Raw genomic sequence first — 26,593 nt, forward strand, 5'->3', positions numbered from 1 at the left:
TTGTTTAACCTTTGTACTAATAAAACACTACCTTTCTAAAATCATGTATATGCAATAGACCAATATTAACTGTATTTTTGTCAGATTACTCTAAACAGCATTACACAGATACATCCTCTGTTATCTAAACTTAAAATAAGTAGAAATTTTAGTTTATTTATGTGATTAGTTTTCTATTTAAGCAAACTTCAAGTTATGTCTAGTCACTAAAAATACTAAAAGCCACATTTTGTAAGTGATATATTATTTTCATGATAATGTTCATTGTTTAACTTAAACATTATTATTATTTTTATTTATTTTAGATGGAGCCGGACTGTGTAGAACAAATAATTAGAGAAACAAAGAGAAGTATGTTGCCAAAATTTATTAATTAAATTTAGGTTTATTTTAGAAATAAAGTGTAAATAGTAAATGGCATTCCTTTTGATTGTTGGGTTAGTAGGTACTATGTCAGGTATTTTTTTTCTTACGCACATCTAATGAAAGATGTGAAAACAAAAACTTTCACAGAGAAGACTTTACTTATGCACCATAAATTCATCACATTCCATAGCTTAAAAATTCCCAAGAAGTCTATGCATCTCTTTTTCACTGGCTCTACAATTTCTTCACTTTTGCCATCCTCATGGAACTGTCAGCCAGCACACTGAAACGATTCTCAGAAAACAAAGGCATCATCAAGTTCTCAGGGTTTTGGTAGAGACTGAAGGCCAACAGACTTCAGACTCATTCAGAAATCCTTAGCTAAGCAATAACCCTTCATAAGCAGTCACCTGATGTGACATTTTAAATCTCCTGTCATTTACTGTGTCATTGGCTTACGTCTGTTCTCAGGAAAAGTTCCGAATTTTTCACCATGAAATAAAAACACCCACGTCAATGTGATTCTTGTCAAGTTACTCAGCCTCGTCTCTCGCCACTTACCACACTCTGCCCTTTGCTCCAGCACCAAACTGGATGGAGTGGAACTCCTCAGGGCTCTTCCTCACCTCAGGCTCTTTGCCTTCGCCTCTTCCCTCTATCTGGCAAGCTTTTCGTTGTCCTTCAGGTATCAACCTATGTTATCTCCTCCACCAGAAAGCCCATGATATTGACATAAAAGTGGGATCGATGTCCCTTCTGTGTGTTCCAGTAGTGCCCTGCTGTATACCTGTCATGGTATCTATGACTCTATATGGACATTCCCTGCCTGTCTGTTTTTTTAGGTTATAGCCTATGACTATTGGGAGGTGGACCATACCATCTTCATCTTGTAATTCCGGTGCTGGTTCTGGTACCTTAGCACGTGGCTGTTGCTTACATGAATGAAGAATGAAAAAGCTCTGATATTTAAACATAATTAGAATTAATGCCATGTGTAAATTAGCTAATAGTAATTTAGTATTGTAAACGTACATACATATTTCTCATTCATATTAACTCTGATAAAATTCTCAACTCTATAGTTTTTAAACTCACACTTAGTTAACTGAAGAGTTTTAGGTAAAGAACATAACTTTTTCTTTTTCTTTCCAGCTATTGCTGTGTTGGACACTTGCTCCCATCTACTTTCTTCTCTAGAATCCACTGGTAAGCCACATCTAATGAAGAGAATATTTAACCATAAAGTCTTAAGGAAAAATTGTATGATTTAAAAGATTATAAAACTTTATTACTGGGCTATTTACACAGCATTTTAATTGTTTCTCATAAAATATATAACATTACAATATTTACTGAAGTAGGATATTTTTGTATCATATGTATGATGATAATTTATAGGCTATTTTAAGTGATGTTTTTTAGCATCCTTAAGTTTTAAGTGGATCTTGCAAATGAAAACCAGTATTATTGAGTTAGACATACTCAAATTGCTCAAATGTCAGCTGTTTAAACAGCCAAATAACCGAGTCATCATTGATACTTTAGTAAAGGTCATCGAAGGCTTCTTTGCATTTTACAGTTTTTATTACTTAGGAGAGTTAAGGAGTACCTCCCAGGTTTGTCCATATTAATGTTACGATTTTCTTTTTGTAGTTCAACCGCATTTTGTATGGAGATACTTTGAGGCTCTGTAAATATCTGGCTACTCCTCAGAACCCACTAGATTTAGCATTTCATGGGTGACTTGTGTTTGAACAATTATTACTACAATGGTTGCCAGATGATTATTTTCGTATTCTGTTCTTTGTTCTACATGGAGAAATAAAACCAATAAATAAGGGAAAGGGAAAGCTCGTGATTCTGGTGCTCCAATTCCCCAAGATTAGGCCAGTGGTAGACATTTCAAGCTGACTTTATGTCTTTATGATTTGTCCCCGTTACTCTATCAGCACTTTTTTACTTTCTGGCACAAGATGTTCTAAGCTAATCTTGTATTTTCTCTGCCCCAGCCCTGGAATGGGTAATTTTTCTTATAAGCAGAGGTGGAGCCACTGAAGAAGCACAGGCGAGCCCTCCCCAGCACGCACTCACTAGTGCCGAACAGAACTGCTGCCGCATCCACTGAGGTACCAAGAAACTTAGCAAAGGGCCTTCTGACTGTCTGGGGACCGTCCTCATGTGGTCCCCTGGCTCAGCCTCAAAGGTTGTGGATTAGTCTTCCTGTAGCCTCCGTGCTGTGTCGGGGCTCTGTGGGAAGGGCCCTTGGAGACCCAGCAGCACAGAGTGTCTCGTCTGCCAAATGTCCCTCCCTTCCTCGCACTCTGACACTCAGGAATAGGGTAGATGGCGTTTCCAGGCTGTTCCAGGCCACCTCACTGTCTCCTTTGAGATGGGCCCAGAGGACGTTTGGGGGTGAGTGTGGAACTGGGCACCTGGAGCCTGAGGCCGACTGTCTCTCCCTGTGTCTTGGAGGAAAGCCTGTGTCCCAGAGAAACCCCCTGGGCCTGACCTCTGGGCCCACATGCAACAGGGAGGGTCTGTGAGTTGAGGGGGTCATTGTCTGTGAGCTGAGGGGGACTTTGAGCACCGGGGCGGGAACCGGCCCTCAACCCCCATCCCCGGTGGCTGCGGAGGGTCCCCTGCCAGCGGCCCCGATCTCTCTTCAGAGGAGGAGTGGGGCAGGAGTCACGGCCAGGTGGGCCCTCGGGCTGGGCGATCTGCGCACCTGCGATTCCGGGACATCCCGGGCGAGCCCAGGAGAACCCGCAAGCCAGCGGCGCCTGCGACCGAGCTGCAGCCGCCCCCTGCAGGCCGCGCGCGCTTGGGAGCGGCTTCCGGAGTCCGGGCTGGCGCTGAGCTGTCGGCGCGCGCCTAACGGCTTCGCGGAGCTCACTGGGTCTGAGAGGTCGGAGGCTGCGAGTGTCGCTGCTGAAGGCTGTGGTGGACCGGGCTGGATCGCGGATTCTGAGCTACATCGCGGGTTTGGTGGTGGATTTTGGGTTTGGGGGTGGATCGCGGGTTTGGGGGTGGATACTGGATTTGGGGGTGGATCGCGGGTTGTGGGGGGATCGCGGATTTGGAGCTTGGTGGGGGTGGAAAGGCCACGAGGAGCCGCGACGGCTCAGGAGCGGGTGGTGGGCGTCTGAGAAGTCGCCACCATGAGGAAGCTCTTCAGCTTCGGGAGACGCCTGGGCCAGGCGCTCCTGAGCTCCATGGACGAAGAGTACGCGGGTCGGGGGTACCACATCGGGGACTGGGAACTGCGGAAGATCCACAGGGCGGCCATCAAGGGCGACGCCGCGGAGGTGGAGCGCAGCCTGACGCGCAGGTTCCGCGACGTGGACGCCCGCGACAGAAAGGACAGGTAGCGGGGGCTCAGCCCGCGGTGGGAGGGGGCCCCTGGCCCGGTTTCCCCGCAGCCCCGGTTTCCCCGCAGCCCCTGACGCGGGGGCCTTGGAGGGCGCCGGGCACCCTCGGAGCCGCGGAGCCAAATGGAGCCTCAGCTGCTTTCCATCGCTGGCAATTCCCCGCCTGTAGCGCTTGGTGGAGAATTTGAGTGATTTAACTCCCAAAGTTAAGTATATGCACGTTTAAAACATAGGGCCATATGCATGATAGGGAGGTGCCTAATGAGAACTCATTCCCATGTCAAAAATACCATGAGCCATTTTCAGTAGGCGAAGAGTTCTCAGATAAAACCCTGTGTCGGTTTTACATCCGAATCCACCTAGGTAGATAGGTTCTTCACTGGGGCTTCTTAGAGGGACACTGGAAAGTGGGAGGTGGGTTCCGTGTTCTTGAGTGAGAAGACTCAGTTTTCACAAAATATGAGCTCTTTCTATGTTTATCAGTTTTACATAAACCGAGTGAAAATATCAAGGTTTTTTTATTTTTGCGTGATACCTGCTGTCTACCTTACTATTGTGATGACATTTTAAAAATTGTATAATGGAGTGAAAAGACTTGCTCCTCTAGATATCACAATGTGCTATTAATTCCCACAATTATTTACTAACAGCTGAAAAGACAAAACATGGAACAGAATAGGAAATCCAGAAACACTGAAATATATGTAAAATACAGATGTAGGGATTGATAATGGTAACATTTCAGATTAGTAGGAAAGGATGAGTTATTATTAAAATGCCTGCTGCTTGAAGAAAACTGATGAGATTTTATGTCACAAAAATGAGTTCCTGATGGAATACAAATTGAAATTTTTACATATGCAAATGAGTGAAGTACCAGAAGAAAACACCAATGCCTATTTATACAGGTACATTTTACATTGACAAAGGCCTTCCTAAGAATGACCTCACAAGCAGGCATTCTGAAGGTTGATTTAGCAAACTAAAAATTAAAATCCCCCGTGTATCAGAAAAAAAATTGACAAAAGATAACATACTTGAAAAATATTTACTATATATATATTTTTACGAATATATATATTAATAGATATTCAGATGAAAAGTGTATCTTCATCTTACAGGGAATTCTGTATTATATATATTGTATATAACTGATTGTACATATAAAAATTTTATATATTACTGATATATGTTGTATCATATATAGAGATAGATAGATAAAAAGCATATCTTTATTTTACAGGGAATTCTTTCCAATCAAATCCGCAAGAAAGGAACTCTAAAAGTGAGCAAAGTACAATTTTTTGCAGAGCCACAAGTTACTTATGTGCATGGGAAAAAATCCCTAGTGTTTCTCATAAGAGAATTTAAGTTAGAACAGGAATGAGACTTTTCTATCCACAATGTTTGTGAGAAAAAAGAGCAGTGGTATTTACACTGCTGCTTAAAGTTTAAGTTACTGATGATTTTTCCAATAGATAATTTGGTGGCAATTGCCACATTTTAAAAATGTATATGCCCTTACTCATCAATTCCATTGTATTAAAATACCTTTAGAAAACAGAGATACATGCACTTTGTTTTTCTCAGTGTTTATGTTAACAAGAACCCATAGAATGGATCCTATAAATAAATTTCATTTGCATCCATAGGATGGAATAATATGTGACCATCGAAAGTGGCAATAGGTATAGAAGTATGGGAGATGCCAGGAGTTTGAGACCAGCCTGGGCAACAGAGTGAGATTCCTACTCTACAGATATTTTTTAAAATTAGCTGAGCATGCTGGTGCACTCCTGTGGTCTCAGCTACTCAGGAGGCTGGGGCAGGAGGATTGCTTGAGCCTAGGAGTTCCAGGCTGCAGTGAGGTATAAACACCATTGCACTCCAGCCTGGGCAACAGACCAAGACTCTGTCTCAAAAAACAAAAATCTAACAATTATTGCGTTGTTGCTTGTTCTAGAAATGGTTCTAAATACTTTACATAGATTCTTATTTAAGCATCACAATGGTGTCCTGTGAGCTAGCTATTGTCATCTTTATTTTATTAATGAGGAAAATGAGGCACAGAAAGTCTAAGCAATAGCTGGTACCTGACCAAGTTCAAAGTAAAACTCAAGCCCTAGTTGAACAGAATCCAGACATCAAGCTCATTCTGTCCAAATAGGCTGCTGTTTCATTAAGGTAGGGGGCAGTAAGAGCTAATAAATATTGTACTTTCTTCAAGAGAAAATTATTTGTTTTGAAGGCAGAGGAATAACTTGCTATTCACTGTTTACAATTACATGAACCATTGTAGGTTTTGAGATACTGCACTACAATTTCCTGAAAACTCCTCTCGCTCTCCTAGGACTGTTCTACATTTGGCCTGTGCCCATGGCCGTGTGGAAGTGGTCACCCTCTTGCTGAGCAGAGGATGCCAGATCGACATCTGTGACAGACTAAGCAGGGCACCTTTAATGAAGGTATACAGTAGCCAGCTCTTTCAGCATGAAATGGATTTGATTTAAATACATAGAATTAAAATGAATTTATCTCATTTAAATATAACTAGTTGGTGAAACCTGTGGAATATGTATTTTGAATTCTTAGAATTTATAGTCTAGTTTTTTATCTAACACTTGTAGGCTGTACACTGCCAGGAAGAGGCTTGTGCCATTATTCTCCTGGAACATGGTGCCAATCCAAACATTTAGGATATCTACGGCAACACTGCTCTCCATTAAGCTTTGTATAATGAGGGGACTTCACTGGCAGAAAAACTGCTTTCTCACCGTGCAAATATTGAAGCACTAAACGAGGTACAGATCAATCAACTTTCTTTTCGAAATGTTTGTTTTAACACTGACATAGGTAAGAGTCAGTTTTTCATATTTGGAAGATCAAGTGTTCCTGAATGAAAACATTTTGAAATAACTTCATTGTCTAAGGTTTTACTTTAAATAGTGATACTTTTAAAGAAGCATTAGAAGGCACAGCTTCTTTAGTGCCCTTATGGGAAATATTTGTGAATTTGTTAAGGTAAAACATCTTCTTTTCAAGTATTTTTTTCCTACCCCAGGTGTATCATTTTTTCTAATTAGTGTAAAAAAAAACACAGGAAAAAATTTACCCTGGAAATAGGCTTTATGTTAAAACTCAAAACTAAAACAACTTACAATAAATGGAAATCTTGCTGCTGAATAAAAGAAACGGATGCATCTTTTAGTGGCAAGGTTTAAGAGGGAAAAATAGGAAGGGAAAAGGAGAGCAATCAAAAATATGTAGGTCACTTGGAAATTAGGTAATGAGGGAAAATGCCAAGAAGAGGTTTTGTTTTTTAGTTTGTTGTTTTTCCAGTTTATGTATTGAGACAAAGCGCTCTTCAGCTTTGGGGTAATCATTTTTGGTTTGGTAAACAGAGTGATTGAAACTTGCCTAAAAATTAATTTTTAGAGGACTCTCGGGAAACCAGATTGGCAGTGAATAGGTGGTGATGAAGTGAGAAACACTTCAGCAAAGGGTGGAACAAATTAGTAACTGACTTACTACCCATCCTGGCAAAAACAGCCACTTAGATAAGAGTCTAAACTCTCCTTTCAAGTCTAGAATGTCTTGGTGGGAAGGTGGGAGAAAAGGAGCTTATAAATAGCAAAATCAAGTGGGATTTTGAGTTTACTTGTCCTTGTTCTACCCATACCCAGGAAAATTAACTGGAGTTTTAATAAATAACTCTATCTCATACTCTTTTCTCTTTTTGGCCACATCCCAAGCAGATAAAGGATATTAGCCGTGAGGGTGAGAGATGAGACTGAAGTGACTGTCTGCTGTATCAACTAGAATTGTGCATTACAGTGACCTGGGAAAGTTTTGTTAAAATCTACAAGTGTAGGCTTTCCCCTGAGGATTTTGATGTTATAGAGCCAATAAGGTCTGAATATGTATGGTTAAAAATATTTTCTTGAAGCCACACACAGTGACATGTTCCTATAGTCCCAACTACTCAGGGGGCTGAGGTGGGAGGATTGCTTGAGCCTAGGAGTTTGAGCCCAGCCTGAGAAACATAGTAAGACTCTTGTCTCTTACAACAACAAGAGCAAAAAAAAAAAAAACCAAAAAACCTTAGTGTTCAAATGCACTCCTGATTAAGAACAGCAAAATAGATAAGTGCAGTATATAAACTCTCGTATCTCAAAAACATAAGAAACCTCTAAAAGAGTTGGCATTTGATAGGTGCTACTTTCTTCAAAGTTCTCCTTTCTAGTAACATTAGCCTGACTTATCTGTCTTTCTCTACGTTTGTGACTGGGAAGTGAAAGGAAGTATCATTGGCAATATCTCTCAGCTTACAGAATAACACCTTTTGCTTCCCACCATAAATCATTCACTGCCATTCAGAAAGTCTTTAGCAATTTACTTGTGGGTAATCTTTCAATAAGTAGAGGCTGACCCTTTCACAATTTCATGTTCCTTTGTCACCATTCAAGTAATTATGTGTCAACAAATGTTCATTACAAGTGAGATTTTCTCAATTACATTAGTAGCAAATCCTGAACCTTTTTTTTTTTTCAGTTGAAGTTGTATTATGGACTATCTCAGTATGTCTGTTAAGTTTATAGAGCTTTGGCATAATCAGGATGTCAGTTTTAAACACTGAAATCCATAAAGTCAGTGAGAATACTACAGGAATTATTTTAATAATTTAGTTTCAGCAGTCCTATGAACTAATTATCTATTTGGTTAACAATCTGGGAAAATGATATACAAACAGATTGCAAATGAATAAATGTTGGGAAAATTCTTGAGGTGGGTATTATGAGTCTTAACAGCAGGGGCTGATTTTTTATAAATATCAGGGGCTGATTTTTTATAAAACCTATGATACTAGAGAAAGAAAAAGCTCCACATGCAAATACTTGGTTTATACACAATCATTTAGCAACACATTCATAGCAAATATAAAAACACAAGGGCTGTAGTCTAAATGTGGGATATAGATTTGTTCTTTGCCTCTTTAAATTGAGTCAACATGTAAAATTTAGTAGACTCATGCAGAAATCTGGACCTCAGGATTGTCTTAAGAATCACATCTGGTGTCCCCTGAACCGCATCACTGCTTGGCCTGCTGTGCAGAGGTTGCCCTGTGTAGGAGGCACATATTCTCCAGTTTGCTACTGCGCCCACCTGAGTACTTCACTTACTTAGGTAACCTCCTTCATCCTTATAAGTATTTGAGTTTACAACTCCTGTTTTATAGTATATTTTTATAAAGATTTCAAGGTTTTCAAAACAGTGTATATTGGTTTATAATAAATAGTGTATGGTTTACATAAATCCCTCAATTATGGGGTTGAATTTTAGAATTTGGAAGTTTTTTTAACTCTTTTTATATATATATATATATATATATATATATATATATATATATATATATACCACAAATAGTCACCTGCTTATAAGAATGCCTAGAAGCCTTTTTAGATTATTCCTGGTAAGAGTTGGATGGTTTATGAATATTGCAGACATTATATCTTTCTTCTCAGCAATGTCCCTTAAAAATGCAAGTGACTTATTGGCTTTTATTATGCTAGAAATAAGCAATATACATCAGTATTAGAACTTTTATTGATAAGCCATTGTATTTTTATTTCTGATTTGTATTTTGCCTAAAGTAAAAAAAAGTTAAATAGCAATTTAAATGGAAACCAATACAAATGGATTTAAAAAGTGAAGTTACATTAGCATCCCAGGATTATCATTATAATTGAAATAAAATTTCTCACTGAGCTTTGCTTAATATTTATTTTCAAAAAAATTTTAACCTGTCTCTTACACAGAACATACTGAGCTTTCTAACAGTTAAGATAAAAATCTATCCTCTTGTATTAGGAGAAATCCCATGGACTATTTAATAATAAGGACAATAAGTGCATTTGAAGCCAATCTCTCTTAATTCAGAGCTCATTTCCTTAGTGGCCCCTTTGGATCAGGAGTGCCTGACATTGGCATCCTGACATCATTGATAGAAGTAAATCAAGCAAGTTTGTGCCACCCAGAGGAAACCGCCACTTGTATTGGGAAGCTCTGGCAACTGTATCCCTGAAATTCTAGATCCTAAAATGTTAATGTTTGCCACAAAAAGTATTGCCAAATTGAGATTAGGCAAACTTCAAGGGATTTCTAGATTGTTGGCCATGTAATACAGTTTTGTAATACTTCTCAAATGCAGATGATCATGGAATCTTTTTGTTGGGGTACAGTTCTTCTGGTAAAACAAATATTCTTTGGAACATAGTTTAAGAAACACTGCTCTAGAGATAATAATTTAGATCATTATTTTAAAAACGTAAAGCATTCGCTACTATGTCTTAGGTTTTAGGGTTATAGAGAAGAAAGATATAGCCCTTGTCCTCAAGAAGCTCTTGGTTTCAGTGGAAAACAATGAAATAATTACAATGTACTGTGCTAAATGCTGAGATAGAAGCAAGGATTTTGGGGACTGGTAAATAAAGTGAGTTTTGGAGATGACCGAAGTTAACGTGGGGAGGCAGAGAAGGGGTGTTTCAAGGCAGTGTGTGGGAAAGCACAGAGGAGTGAAAAGGATGGGACTGCTTTGCATTTACTTTCTCTCTATATTGCATGTTTAAGTTCATAGCATCTTATAGAAGATTTTTAGTTCAGTTGAGACATATGTAATTTTGTGAATTATAAATTGTTTTTGCTTTTTACAAGAGGGAAACACTCCACTTTTGCTTGCTGTCATTCATAGGAGACAGCAAATGGTGGAATTTTTGTTGAAGAACCAGGCAAATGTACATGCCGTTGACAATTTCAGAAGGTGCAATAGTTTTTTTGTTTAATAAAAACCTGAGTGTTCTAGAGTGGTAACAGTCACTCAAGTCAGAAATATTAATAAAAAGATGAACTTTCAATTATTGGCATATAGTAAAAAATAACACAAATAATCACAGTTAGGTAGAAAAGTAATTTGGACTGAGCAACATAAAAACAGTATATAGTAGGATTCATCTTCTTGTATAGACTGTTATTTGTAATCTGATGTTTTTGGTCCTATAATCTGATATTAGCTAAATGGGTTTTGTATTTTATTACTTTTATAAAGCATAGACTTTAACTTTCAGTTTACAACTACTACTATTACCGTTATTATTACTGTTGTTGTTATTTTCAGCCTGCAGATAGCTCTTACTTATCTGATTCCTGGCTGACATTGAATTATAATATATCAGAGCAGGAAAGCAATGGGGAAATCTTCATCTAAATCTTTGCCTACTTTTGATACGTGACCTTAGCACAGTTTCTTGGCCATCAAAGGACGATAAATTAGCAACTTGTATTGTCATACCCCAGTGGCACAAGAGGCTTCCTTGTTGTCCCTGCCTTTTAGCCTTGGTGGTAATTTACCAAGATGAACACTTGAGCACCCAAGATGCTTATACACATAAGCTAGTACATGTAAATGGTTATTATGTCTATCCTGACAGGCAAGATATGAAATTGGTAAAGCGTATCACATTTGCTAATTACATATCTTTATTAAAGTTCTTGAGTGCTGTTATTTCTTTCTTATTTTAGAACAGCCCTCATGCTTGCGGTACAGCATAGCTCGTCAAGTATCGTCAGCCTCCTCCTTCAACAAAATATAAATATCTTTTCTCAAGACATGTTTGGCCAAACTGCTGAAGATTATGCTGTTTGTTGTGATTTAATAAGGTAAGTGCTTATATTAAAAGACCAGTTAATACTAAATTAAGATTTAAAATAATTACAAATATTGCATCTTATACATTAGGTGACAGTTCATAGTTTGGTTGAGGTAGTTTGTAATGGCAACCAGTTAGTCCACTTTTTAGCCAGAAATCAAGCAGAAAGCTAGACTAGTTAGAAGTAGCAATGAGTGCAAGATTCTTTCAGGACTGTTAAAGACCTTTATCCCTAGGGATCTCAGTGTTGTCCATTTTATTCCAAGTATAACACTTATATGTGAGATAGAAATAATGTCACGTCTTTTACTTTTTCTTTCCTGCTTTCTTTTTTTTTTTTTTTTTTTTTTTTTAGACAAGTTCTCACTATGTTGCCCATGTTCCTGAGCTCAAGTAATTCTCCTGCCTCTGCCTCACGAACTGCTAGCCACCATGCCTGGCCTGACTTTTCTGATTAGTTATTGGGTCTTGAAATGTCCAGTTTAGCCGGGCGCGGTGGCTCACACCTGTAATCCCAGCACTTTGGGAGGCTGAGGCGGGCGGATCACGAGGTCAGGAGATCGAAACCATCCTGGCTAACACAGCGAAACCCCGTCTCTACTAAAAATACAAAAAACTAGCCGGGTGTGGTGGCGGGCACCTGTAGTCCCAGCTACTAGGGAGGCTGAGGCAGAATGGCATGAACCCGGGAGGCGGAGCTTGCAGTGAACCAAGATCACACCACTGCACTCCAGCCTAGACAATAGAGCAAGACTCTGTCTCAAAAAAAAAAAAAAGAGAAATGTCCAGTTTAGCAGAAAATCTTGTATTGTCCCCTGGGGCTATCTCCTATGCCTTCCTCCTTTGATTTTTTCAAAAAGCTAAGGGGTTCCCTAAGTCCAAAGAAGACAATCTTGCTTTAAAAGTCAGAAGAAGGGGGAAAAGGCCGTTCTAGTCATTCTGTTGTTTCCATTGATTCACTTGCTGTATTGCTGCCATTGTAACTGGTCCTGCAATCTGGTAATGATTAACCTTTGCCACCAGGATGCCCTTAAAGATTCAGATCCCTCACTCTTCATGGTGACTCATACGCAGAGTCCACAACTACAGTGTTTTTTAGTTCATGTAGATAGGCTCAGCCATTGTTCCCAGCACCCTGCTCTGGCAGCGAGGCCTCCTGGCTTTACCCACACACATAGAGAGTAAATTGACCTTCCCCCAAAACTAAAAACCTTATTTGTAGCCCACATCTTAGCTAGGCTTACCCTAGACCTTCATGGTAGTTATCTTTGAGACTAGTGTCCATCTTTTCTCTAGCAAATATTAGTTGGGATTGTACTCAACAGTCAGGGGTGTTCAAATAATGTTGCAGGAAGAGATCAGAGGTCTCTTTGCCTTTTGTTATCACATCTGTACCTTGAGGCTTTTTTCTGTCCTGTGTAGCAGGACTTTGTCCTTTTGTTAGATAGCAGAAGGTTCCACATTATCCTTCAATAGAGTAGTGGGCACCAACTTGCAGTTGGCTCCTCAAGTAATGTGTTTCCATAATAATGAAAATCTCTCAGGCCACTCGCATCTGTACCTCAAGTTTTTTAAGTATTTTAAAATTCTACCTCACAGGAAGTCATTCAATAGAATTCTCTGTATCTAAAGTAGGTAATTTGGATTTAACAGAGCTAAGCCGCATCCATGACTCATGAGTATCTATATAAAACAGGGCTTTATACTTGTTTCAGCAGTGCATATTCTAAAATTGGATCAATACAGAACAGATAAGCATGCCTGCTGCCTAAGGATGGCACACAAATTCAGAAAGCATTCCACATGTTACACAGTCCCCAGAAGGTCATTTGACTATTTGTTAACTAGCTTCAAGGAAACAATGTGAGTCAAACCAAAACAGGAGACACCCAATATGGAAATTGTTATTATGATCATTATAAAAGTATTCATGTAAGGTGATCTGTGAAATGAGAATAGAGCTGAGTAGCATATGGGATGTTACATGCAAATATGTTGTTAGTACATGACATGGAAATGAGGAAACATCAACTTGCATCTCTTTCATGGAACTGAAAAACAATACAAGCAGGGCTTTGTCTTGTATGTCAGTAGGAGAGGACCAAGAAGATGCAGCCTCTAACACAGACCTGCTGGCTCTGAGTTTGAGGAGGTAGAGAAGGAATGGTAGTTGTCCCAGCCAGGTTTTGACATCTATTAGTTTTCTGCTCTTGGTGTGATTGATGAGCTCAGTAATAGGGGACAATTAGACTATATGTTTTAATGAGATAATAATATATATATATTTAGTTACAGGTTATGAATTAGCTAAAATGCTCTGAACTACAAGCCACGATGAATAGAACTAATAGCCAAAATTAGCATTTAATAGTTTCTGAAAACTCTGACATTCAAATATAAAAACCTATGAAAAAACACCCTTCAGGTTTTATTTGAGATTCCAAAATTGTTTCAGCAATGCAGTTCAAGAATAAATTTTTCCATTGCTTTACTATTTCTCTGAACGTTTAAATATGTTATCTCATTACATCCTCCTAACGACCTGGTGAAGTCAAGTAGTAAAATCTTTGTTTTTTAGAAGAGGCCATGGAGGCTAAGGGAAGCAACTGGTCTGAAAACAAAATACCTATTTGTTACAGAACGAGGACTTACTCTGAATGCAGGACAGTTTCCAGGCTGTTAAGCTAACTAGAATTAATTTACTGAGCTATGCTTTTCTCAGATTATGAGTACTTCCTGTTTTTCTTCTTTAATTAGAAGCTTAATAAGTTTATAGAGCTTAAAATTGTAAAGTGTGTGGGACATTAGAGTTCTGATATTAGCTGTGATATTGTCTGAAATGCTTTAAGAATTTAATATGTTTGGTAAATTTTTTCATATCACTATTAAAATACTAATTTTCTTTATTATGCATAGCATTCAACAACAAATTTTGGAACATAAGATACTTAAAAATCGTCTTCAAAATAACAATCAAGGTAAGACTTCTGATAGTAGATTTCTCATTTCTCTTGGTGGTCTTATTGATTTTAAAAAGCAAGATTACAGGTCAGGCGCGGTGGCTCATGCCTGTAATCCCAGCACTTTGGGAGGCCGAGGTGGGTGGATCAACTGAGGTTAGGAGTTTGACACCAGCCTGGCTAACATGGTGAAACCCTGTATCTACTAAAAATACAAAACTTAGCTGGGCGTGGTAGCGGGCACCTGTAATTACAGCTACTGGGGAGAGGCTGGGCCGAGGCAGGAGAATCACTTGAACACGAGAGGTGGAGGTTGCAGTGAGCTGAGATCGCACCACTGCACTCCAGCCTGGATGAAAAAGCAAGACTCTATCTCAAAAAAAAAAAAAAGTAAGATAGTTTTAATCATAAAAGAGCAGTTTAAAATATATATACCTATATATAAATTAATTTTTAAAATTTCATTTCTTTAGTTTAGAATTCAGAGTTATTTAAGTAGTTTAGCTAATTCTTAATCTCAAACAGTATTGTCTGAAAAAAATTCATTTACCTACTTATGATCCCTGAAATTCTACATGATATTTTTGTATTAATATAAATAAGAAATTAGATTTTTAAGTTAATATGTTATATTTTCCTCTGTAATTACATTATTACAAATTGGACTTGTTATGCAAATGGATCTTCTGTTTAATTTTTATAATAAATGGTTTGTATTTAGTAAATAAATATTAATTACAGTTGATTCTTGAATAATGTGGGAGTTAGGGACTCTGATCCCTGTGCAGTTGAAAATCTAAGTATAACTTTGACTCCTTCCAAACTTAACTACTAATAGCCTACTGTTGACTGGAAACTTTACCGATAACAAACAGTCAATGAACACATAAAAAGTATATGTGAGTGCTTGGTAATGAGGTGAAAATAACTTATAGTTACTATTTATTATGTATTTATTATGTTTACTATGTCAGTGAAGGCAAGCTTAGGAATAGCACAGAAATGAGTAGATCTTATCCTGTGGGCCAGGGGAAACTTCTGAGGTAGAATGCTTTTGGCTGCAAATCCTAGAAGACCTAACCGTGGCCAAAACCATAAGAACCAGACTTGTTTTGGTTGTCCGGTGATATTATTGGATCCCACTTGTTCCTCTTTCAGCTATGCTGTTGGCAGTGTCTTGTTCATGTCTCCCTTCGTGGTTGGCTACTTAGCAACAGCTCCAAACATCATGTTCTCACAAGACAGTATCTAAAGGCTGGACGGGTTGCTTTTCTTCACATGTGTCTTTTAAATTGGGAGAAAATTCAGAAGCATGCAGGGGACTTTTTGTAATTTTTTTTTTTTTAGATGCAGTCTCACCCTGTCACCAGGCTGGAGTGCAGTGGCACGGTCTTGGCTCACTGCAGCCTCCGCCTCCCAGGTTCAAGGGATTCTCCTGCCTTAGCCTCCCGAGTAGCTGGGACTATGGGCACATGTTACCACGCCCAGGTAATTTTTGTATTTTTAATAGAGATGGGGTTTCACCATGTTGGCCAAGATTGTCTCGATCTCTTGACCTTGTGATCTGCCTGCTTCGGCCTCCCAAAGTGCTGGGATTACAGGCATGAGCCACCGTGCTCAGCCCTTTTTGTAGTATTTTATTAGCTGGGTCACACCACATGCTCATTCCTAAACCAGGCACTGGCAAAGCAAATGTAGTTATGTGATTAGCTTAGAATAATCACTTATCTTTTGAAGCTGGGGACAGGTATTGGGACAAGAAATATCCAAATTTGTGATTCTCCAGCAAGAAACAACAAGGAACTGCTCTTGGGTAGGGAGCCAGCAGTGTTTGCTCTAGAAATTCATTGGAAAATTGTGAGCAGGGGAGGTGTTAGATTCGACTTGAGAATTAGGTCATTCTGTTTAGGGTATAAAGCAGGGATTGGCAAGCTGTTTCTGTAAAGGGCCAAATAGGAAATATTTTAGGCCATGTGGTCTCTCTCTCTCTCTCTCTTTTTCAAGAACGATTTAAGCAGCTGAAGGCCATGTGGTCTCTGTTGTAGCTACTCAACCCTGCCATTGTAGTGTGAAAGCAGTCATAGGTAGCATGTCAGTGAATAGGCGTGACTGTACTCTCATAAAACTTCATTAGGAAAAAACATATGGTAGGCAGGATTTGGCCTGTGGTCTGCAGTGTGCTGACCCATTATGTAGAAGATAGATGGAGGATAGATGTCACCTGGAAACATGTAGTTATTATTTACTAGGTATTTATTATGTTCATTAGATCCTATGCACTTTTAAATTTGTGGTGATGACTGCAAGCTTCTGAAAAATGGGTAGGATTTACGGGAAGCATGCAGAGTAAGTGAAACTTTGCCAGGTAAGGAGGCAGAGGGATGATGTTTTCCCAAAGGAATATCTAACAAGCTTGCATGTTTGACAGAAACAGCAGCTATGAAGCCTGCAAATTTGAAAAAAAGAAAAGAAGGTGCAAAAGGTAAGACACTTGAGTGTCTCTACTCTTAACCATGTAAAGAGACTGGGAGACAAGGGAAGCTTCAGCCATAGTTAATGCTAGTTTCCTTGTCACAAATCCATGGAGTACATGAGTGTATTACAAGGTTTTCACCCATCCATGATAAAATAAAATGATAGAGCTCCAGTTCATTCATTTGAAAATATTGGTGTTGTTGAGGATGGTGGCTCCTGCCTGTAATCCCTGCAGTGTTGGAGGCTGAGATAGAAGGATCCCTTGAGGCTAGGAGGTCCAGCAGCCTGGGCAACGTAGCCAGAACCTGTGTCTTTTTTTTTTTTTTTTTTTAATGTAGCTGGGTGTGGTGTTCTGCATCTGTGATCCCAGCTACTTGGGAGGCTGAAGCAGGAGAACTACTTGAGCCTAGAAGTTTGAGCCTGCAGTTAGCTGTGATAGCAACATTACACTGTAGCCTGGGTGGCACAGTGAGACCCCATCTCTAAGAAAAATCAGGTCAAATAAGATAAGATACAATAAAATAAAATGTTGGTCTTTTTCTTGGAATTATGCTTTTTAAATTTGTTTTGCTTTTTTTAAAATTTAAGAAACAACAAAAATAGTTGGTTTATATATATAAGGCTTTCAGAAACTGGCTTCTGCCCAGATCTCCTTCTGCAGCCCTCTCTCTGTCTGCCCTTTCTTCTGGCATTACTGAGCTGCTGGTAATGCCCCTGTAACCATCCCTCTCATGTAGACAAATACATACGCTCTGGGAGGCTTCTTTCCCTCTCTTGCCACTGCCTGGCATGTGTTATCATTGCTGCCCTCTGCCTCTTTTATTCTGGTGAACCTCACTGTCTAAGTCTCAGCCCAGGCATGATCTCTAGAAAAGCCATCCCTGACAGCTTTTATTCTCATTCTTTAAACCCCACTGTCTGCCACTTAGCAGGAACTCAATAAATATTTAGTAAAATAAAGACTGTTTATACAAAGATGATTGCTACAGTCTAGCAACAAAGGGGATAGACATGCAAAGACATGATGTGCAGCTCAGATGGTGAAGTGACACTAGAAAAATGGACAAAGTACTAAGGGAGTCCCAAGGAAGGAGACACCTGTGTATGTGGAGAAAGATAGCCAGATTCAGAGAGGACTTCACATAGCATTTTGAGCCTTTTTTTTTTCTTTTTTCTTTTTCTGTTTTTGGAAACAAGTTCTTACTCTGTCACCCAGAGTGGAGTGCAATGGCATGATCGAGACTTTACTGCAAACTCAAACTCCTGGGCTTAAGAGATCCTCTTGCCTCAACCTCTTGAGTAGCTGGGACTACAGGCACACACCACCATGCCTGGCAAATTTTCTGTAGAGTCAGGGTTTCACTATGGTCTCCAGGCTGGTCTTAAACTCCTGGCTTCAAGCAGTTATCCCACCTGGGCCTTCCAAAGTGCTGGGATTACAGGTGTGAGCTACTGTGCCCAGCCTACATTCTGAGTCTTAAAACACAAAATAAATTTGTCAGAATAGCAGAGGAAAACATTTCAGATGTAAAAAACAGGGTGTACACTGTAAAGGTATAACGCTAACAAAAATTTTGCAAATTGTTAGTAAATAACAACTCACTTAGCATGTTGTTAAAAAGATACTATTATGAAGTAGAGAATAGTAAAGTGTTATTTTATATGTTTTTACTGTATTTTTAAGTTTTGTTTTGTTTCCAGCAGTTTTTTTTTAATATTGGGTAGAATAATTTTTGGATGACCCTGAGACTTTTGCATGGCTTGAACCTGCTGATATCTAGTGTCTCCCCAAGTGGTTTGTTAAGTTTTAGATAATTAGATGTGTTTCTTAAAAATGTAAATATTCCAGTAAGCTTCATTTAAACTCTCAATTTATAAAATAAAAGTGTATGATATTTTTTATCAATTTTTATAAAGATTATGGTCTTTTTCTAACTGTTCTAAGTCATTCATTTTAACTAAACATGGATTTTTCAGCAGAATGTGACTTAAAAATGACTTCAGAGGAAAGGCAAGAAACACTTGAAAGAAGTGAGAATAAACAGCCACAGGTATATAACAATTTAAATTTCTGGTTTAAGATTGGTTTGTTTGATTTTCTTTAATAACATAGCATAGTCCAAATGAAATGACCTTTTAGACTATCCTTTTAGAATCCAACAGAGCTTAATTTCATATTTAATTTTAAAACATTTTATCCAGTTATGAAATTTAAAATATTCTTATAGTCTGTAGTAACTCGTAGCTATCTGTACCCTTGGAATTGAGGCCAGAAATTTCCAGAACTCTCTTTGCTCTTTTATTTTTATAACCTTCTTCATGATAAAGAAGGTAACATCAAAAATGGAGTCGTATTACTAAGCAAGAGAAATTATGAACAATTGAACAGTGATGGCCACTGAGTTCACCTCATGCTAAAGGAATCGTCATTCCTAGTGGTTCAAACTTTGCAGTTTTATGTTGCCGGTCATCAGTGCTGAGGTTAAAGACTTCTGTTTTTTGGTTTCTGGTTGCCTTCAGTATCTATGTTCAGGGAGAGGATGGGGTCATAAAATCAACCCAACTGCCTATTGATAGAATTATGCCTTCCAGAATAGGACTTTGGTGTCAGGGTACAAACAATAACTTCCTTATTTTAACATAAATAGTAAATGTTATTAAAGTTTTTTAACCCACTGTCACTAGTGGAGCTTGGAATATATTAGACCTGGATATAAGCAGATAACCTATCTAGATAACACTATCATATTACAGTATAGCATTTGAAGTAGAATCTAAAAATTTTCTTCTCTTTCTGATTGGTATTCATTTTGGCTTCTAATAAATTAGCATTTGCCTACTCTTTAGTTAATCCTCAGAAATGTGAATTCACTGTAGGGGTTCACTATTTATGGTATGCTGAGGTAAAAATCCTATTAAGAGAGAAAGCCTTTAGAATACTATATATCATCTGTGAACCCATTTCTGGCAGATTTAATTCATAATGAATTAAGTTTAGTCCAAACAAACAGTGAGTTAAAGCTTGCTGGTTCATGTTTTCCTCCTATGTTAAGCCAAGGCAAATTAATTACTTCTTAGTTATAATCCAGTAACTTAGGGGTAGTAAAACATAGATTAAGTTTCACAGTTAAATTTTAATTATTTTCTATTTTTTTGTTCATACTTAATTTAGAATAAAGTTAATTTTAAAACATGCACCCTGTCAGAAAAGACATCTGGTAAACAAAACAAGCGAATTAATTTTCCACTTTCGCATCTTCAAAAAATGTCTCAAGAACCAGAACTCAGTAAGAATTGTAATAAAGAGGATATATCTGTATATTCAGGACTTCCTTTAAAATTCATTACAAGGCCAGGTGCGGGGGCTTATGCCTGTAATCCCAGCACTTTGGGAGGCCCCAAGGTGGGCGGATCACCTGAGGTCAGGAGTTCGAGACCAGCCTGACCAACATGGAGAAACTCCATCTCTACTAAAAATACAAAATTAGCTGGACGTGGTGGCGCATGCCTGTAATCCCAGCTACTCGGGGCACTGAGGCAGGAGAACCGCTTGAACCCGAAAGGCAGAGGTTGCAGTGAGCCAAGATCACGCCATTGCACTCTAGTCTGGGCAACAAAAGTGAAAGTCCGTCTCAAAAAAAAAAATTTTTTTTCATTGCAAAAAAGTTCAACTGAAGATTGGTGAAAGTTTGGAAAAATTCAAAATTACTGTTTGTCCTGAGGAAGAGCTCTTACATTGTAACTCTAAAGAGGGACAAGCTTAAAGGGAGTGCCCTGTAATCTGATGAATCCTATCCCTGATAGTGAGGAAGCAGATGCGCCTGGAGTGTCTAACTCTGTGGTATTCCAGGCATTGTCTGAACAGAAGGAGCCCATCTCACTCAGGTCTTGTTACATTTATACTCTGGGTCCCTCCAACACACTTGCTAGTCATCTACTAAGCTTTATTCAAGTGAAAATAAATCAGACTGTAAAAATTATAACAAACCAGACATGTAGCCTATTTCTCACAGAGATGAAGAGAATTGTTGTAATGATACAGAAATTGAAAAATTAAGGAACCCAGTAGTTATGGTTGAAATGAAAGAAGACCAAGAGTTTGATATGCAAATGACAAGAAAATATAAACTAAAATACCACTGATTGGAAATTAGACATTAGACATTGGCCTCAGTCTATAGATCCAAGAAGTCTTTTTGATTTGTGCTCACTCCAAAGAAATGAAGCATGTGATACAGCTAGAAAGAAAGCCACAGTATTTCTGCTGTTACAGACACTTAAAAAACAGAAAACCAATATAGCGCTTGTTCCACAAGCCATATGGAACTTAGAATCTCTTCTAAAGCTTAGAAGATGACTGGCAAGTGTGTTTCAGGGACCCACAGGTGACAGTCCCACTGCTAATATCTATAAAAGCATGAAACCTAAATGAGAAAATACGAGTTATTCTCCACCACATGGTGACAGACCATCAAAAGCATAGCTAGAAGACTTACAGCAAGATATGCAAAGGCTTAAGAATGAGGTGGGCATGTTGCAAGTAGAGTTCCTGGCTTTGAAGAAAGAAAGTTCAACTACAAAAAGAAAGAGGTTCTCTTGCTGCTTCTCTTTGTATAAATTATCTGATTCATTCTGGTTTTCTACTCAAGATAATCTCATGTGTATAGTTACAGTGGGGTTATCTAAATGTATAATTATGTGTCAAAGAAGATTAGTGCTGCTATCTAAATGACAGTTCTGGAAAACATTCTCATAATCTTTGTTCAACCTAAGTCTCACTGTCAGTCTTCTAGGTGGCATATGGGCTGGGAAAATTATTTAGCCATATACCATGTGACCCTTCTGAACCAGATAAGCATAAAGGAAACTGCTAAAGAAATAATCTCTAGATTTTTTCTCTATATTCATTTAAAAATGAATTACATTTATTTAAATGATAAAATGGTAATACAATGGGAGGGAAGCAGTGACTGAGAACAGACATGAAAATGTAGCTGACCTTGAGAGTTGCAACAAATATTCCCAGCCAAACAAGTCTGTTTAATGTGCTTTCATGCATGCAAGTTTATCTGTTTGACTCAAACTTCTTAAACTTACAATTCCATCATGGTCTTTTTAAATATTTTTAGAAACAAATACTTATACTTTTGCATATTTAAAAAAAATCACCACTCTCCGATGTTTCTATTGAGTCAGACTTTTACATTATGTTGTTTAATAAAATACGGTAAGTTTTGACATGTATGATTTTATCGTATAAGTAGCATAACTCCTCAGCCAAAAATTTAGCATTTGGCTCTATAGTAGAAAGCTGACTTCTATACATTGCATTGTAAAGATACACAAAAATCTAGAGATTTTCTTCTTTCAAAGTAAAAGCAGATGAGGTCCCCCACCACCCTCTGAGCCATTAAATAGCTTTGCCAAAGTCACACTTTTAATTTATCTGACTAATTTGATATATTTATCTGGTAATTTATGCAATTCAGTGATATGTAATTGTATCTTCTCTTTTGGTGCCATGAAATGCTAGGTAATGCCACCTTAGGAGCTTTGGGTGAGTTACTTAATATTTCTTGGTTTTACTTCCATTATCAAGTAGATAATGGGGCTAGAGTGGACAACTATACTGTATATCTTCCAGCTATAAACTTTTGTGGTAATTGAATGTAAATTTAAGGAACATCTCATTTTCCAGGATTCTGCACTAGCAACTCAGCAGTTTCACTCGGCTCCTTGTGTTGTGGCTAACTTTGGTTCCTCTATTTCAGTGAGCACCTTCACTTTTTTGATATCCAGGAACAAAATGAAAAATAAGGATAAAAGGCAGTGGGGAAAAGAATAGCTTAGTGCAGACAAGGGAAAGCTTCTTTTCTGTTTCTGAAGCCCCGCAAGGTCACATCCTCTCAATCTGGCTATTTCATGGAGAATCCAGGTGACAAAGACAGAAGACACATTTTATGCCTGTGCCTTTTTGTTTCTCTGTTTTTGTGTTGATATATTTACACCACAAAAGTAACTGTGATCTGATGGAGAACTAGAAGTAGAGTCAGAAGTCCTGGGGAAAATCTTGCAGCTTGCTTATATTTTTAACCTCTCTTTTTAAGGACTGTGATAACTAAATAAGTTCATCAATGTATGTATGTAGAAGTGTTTAGTACAATATCTAGATTTATTATTTAGTAAATGTAATTCTTATAACTGACTAAAAAATGTTGAGTCAAATCACAATAGAATATTATCAAGGAAACAGAACTTTTAAAACTGAGAGGTAAAGCTCTTACTATAGGGTGCTGTCTGGGTTAGATGGTAGAGTGTAAATGCAGTTTTCTTTTCCCAGTATTTTAATTTAGTCAAATTTTTTCATATTTTACTTTATGTTTTGAGTTGTTATAATTCAGAGGAAGGCTTTTCCAATTCTGATATTCTTAAAAATTCTCTAGTGTGTGTGTGTATGTTTACTTTTATGGATTCATAGACTTAAAATAAATTTTTGAACTTTTTATAATGTATGCTCTCTAAGGTTCAAGGTTTTGCTTCAACTTTTTCTCCAGTTGGATATCCACTTACAGCAACTTTTAATTACATGAATGTACAGGTTGTTCTTTCACTTCAGAAATAACCATGATATGTTATTTTATTGAGTGTTAGCTAAAAATTTCTTTTTTATTTAGGATCCTCAAAGTTATGGAAAAAAGAAGGATGTGATGTATGGAAATTATATGTTGAAGAGGGACATTGCCAAGATTGTGTTGCAAGATTGTGCCTGGAGCAGGTGGACCAGCCATCAGCCTCACCCACTCAAGGAAGCAGGAGTGGCCAGATTCCCACAGCCTGAGTGGCTGCCACCTGACGGCTGATGGAGCGGAGGCCTGAGGAAAAGCAGATGGCACTGGGGCCCTACCTCCAGGGCAGAATAACTGATTTATCCTGACTTGGCAGCAGGTGAGGTTGGTGGCTGGTCCACCTGCTCCTGGCACACCCTTGCAGAGGTGGCTGGTTGCTCTTTGAGCCAGCTTGGCCTTGCCTGGCATGCACAGGCCTCAGTGCAACAGCTGTGCTACAAATGGAGCTACATAGAGGAAATGAGCAGCAGGCTCAGGAGCAGGGTGTGTGCCGCCTTTGGGGCTCCAGTCTGTGCATCAGGGCTCCTACAGCACTGTGGGCTTCTTGGGTGCCAAGAGGCAGACCACAGGCCATCTTGAGGAGGACTCTATGTTCAAGTGCAGAAAGGGCCCAATCTGGTGGATGAACCACACGGCCAGCTTCTGGGTGCAGGCACAGTGCCATATCTTCCATCACTTCCTGATGTGCCCCACCAGTGCTGAAAAGATAGCCTGGAGACAGGGCAAGAGGAAGGCTGAGAAGGATGAGGTGGTGAGTTCCAGCTTCTTCCTGACCCTGAGCCCACCCCTAGGGTGGCCCTCAACCTTTAGGAGTGGGAGAGCAAAATTGATGACTTCGAGTGCTTCATCCAGAAGATGGACAACAGGGCACTCAGCTCAAATTCACAGCCAATGAGTTGACATGCAAGTTGATCATGGTCACAGGCTTTAAGAAAGAGCATCAGAAGGCAGCCAGTTCTTCTTCTGCCTCAGCCAGGCCTTGGAGCTGGAACAGGCCATCACTTCACCAGAGATGCCTTCAACACCATCGGTGAGCTCTTTGCCAATGAGCCCAGCCAGGAACTGGACCCAGTCATGGCCCTCTTAGTACTGTCTCAGGGACACTAGACCAACATCCTGGACATCATCCACATACACAAGGAAGCTCTTACCAAAGTCATGGAGAGTAGGCAACATGTGGCAGAAGGGAAGACAGAGGTGCAGAGGCTGATAACGTCAGAATCACAGGAACAGGATTTTTTGGGACACTTTGGCTGAAATTCACCACTTCCATCCAATTTGAGTGAGAGACAGGAACTCACAGATACAGGATTTCTTGCAACAAGAGATACTGTTTTTTCAAAAAGTCACCCAGGAATTGATAGTGTTGAATGACTAGATACTCCACTGTGGACTGTTTCCAGTTCAAGGATACTTTCTACAGCAGAATAATAACACTAGCAAAGAGCTAGTGCCAGCTATTGGTGGTAGGACAAGGATGGTTTTGTTCTCAACTGAAACACAGCTGAATGTAGAATTGTGTAGGAAACAGTTAATATGGTGATAGAATAGAAAGAGTAGCAAACATGAAGTAAACCATGCTATGAATGCCTACACTACCATTGTAACTTTTGGAAGAATGATGCCACTTATTTTATTGCTTTTTGAAGGATGAATATTTTAGTATATATGCTGTAGACCTCAAACCCTGTGAAGAGTCTCAAAGAAGCTGGCTGGATAAAGCCTGCTGTGGATGTCTTTATATTCCAAGATCGGTGATGCAGTTTGAATATGCGTCCCCACCAAATCTCATGTTGAATTATATTTCCTGATGTTGAAGGTGGATCCTGGTCTAAGGTGATTGAATCCTGAAGGCAAATTTCTCATGAATGGTTTAGCACCATCCTCTTGCTACTGTCCTCACGATCATGAGTGACTTCTCATGAGATCTGGTCATTGAAAACTCTATGTCACCTCCCTACTCTGCGTGTTTTCCTCTTGCCATGTGAGACAACTCTGTCTTTCTTCACCTTGCATGAAGATTGAAAGATCTCTGAGGTCTCCCAGAAGCAGAAGCCACTGTGCTTCCTGTCCACCCTGCAGAACCATGAGCCAATTAAACCTTTTTCAAAATGAATCATACAGAAAATGGCAAATGAGGACTGGAGCATTGCTATAAAGATACCTGAAAGTGTGGAAGCAGCTTTGGAACTAGGTAATGGACAGAGGTTGGAAGAGTTTGGAGGGCTCAAAAGAAGACAGATAGATGAGAAAATGTTTGGACCATCTTAGACTGGTTAAATGGTTGTGACAAAAATCCTGACAGAAACATGGACAGTGAAGGCCAGGCTGAGGAGGCCTCAGATAGAAGTAAGAAACTTTCTGGGAAATGTCTTCCTTTTGGATATGAAAAGTTTACACAATGTCTTTACCATCATTGTACCTTAGAAGTAGTGAACTTGCTTTTTATTTCAGAGGCTCATAGGAAAAAGAGACTGTAGCCTTGACTCAGATGAGACTTTGGACTTTGTAACTTTGAGTTAATGCTGAAACGAGTTAAGACTCATGCTGGCAGGGCATGATTGTATTTTGCGATGTGAGAAGGATGTGAAGTTCGTGGGGTCAGGGACAGAATAATAGGGTTTGTCTCTATGTCCCTATCAAAACTCATGTGGAACTATACTCCCTAACATTAGAGGTGGGGCCTAGGTGGAAAAAAATTTAGTCATAAAATGGTGTGGGAAGATCCTTCACGAATGATAAAGCACCATCCCCTTGATGCTGTCTTGCTGATAGTGAGTGAGTTCTTATGAGATCTGGTTGTTTAACAGGCTGTGGAACCTCTTTCCTCACTCTGTCTTCCTCCTCCTCCTGCCATAGGAGACAGCTCATTGTCCCTTGGCCTTCTGGTATAATTAGGAGGCTCCCTGACTCCTGCCAGAAACAAAAGACACTATGCTTCCTTCACAGCTGACGGAATCCCAAGTCAATGAAACCTCTTTTATTTACGGTAATACAGAAAATTAGAACTGCGGAGAGGAGCTGTGAAATGTCTTCAAGGCCTTTTGCCATTTGCCTTGGCTATTAGCACAGGGCTTCTTTATATGCAAATTTCT

The 26,593-nt window shown here is 39.0% G+C and overlaps 1 non-coding gene and 1 pseudogene across 1 annotated transcript; both read left to right on the forward strand.

Moving 5' to 3' along the window:
* The first annotated feature begins 1,520 nt into the window (after positions 1-1,520).
* Positions 1,521-26,256, forward strand: LOC100459670 (putative ankyrin repeat domain-containing protein 19; annotated as a pseudogene).
* LOC112135014 (U6 spliceosomal RNA) lies at positions 13,140-13,246 on the forward strand. Its single transcript, XR_002916335.3, has one exon. It is a non-coding gene; the product is annotated as a U6 spliceosomal RNA (small nuclear RNA).
* Positions 26,257-26,593: the final 337 nt, after the last annotated feature.

Source organism: Pongo abelii, chromosome 13 (assembly GCF_028885655.2).
Source record: "Pongo abelii isolate AG06213 chromosome 13, NHGRI_mPonAbe1-v2.0_pri, whole genome shotgun sequence".
NCBI classification, from domain to species: domain Eukaryota; kingdom Metazoa; phylum Chordata; class Mammalia; order Primates; family Hominidae; genus Pongo; species Pongo abelii.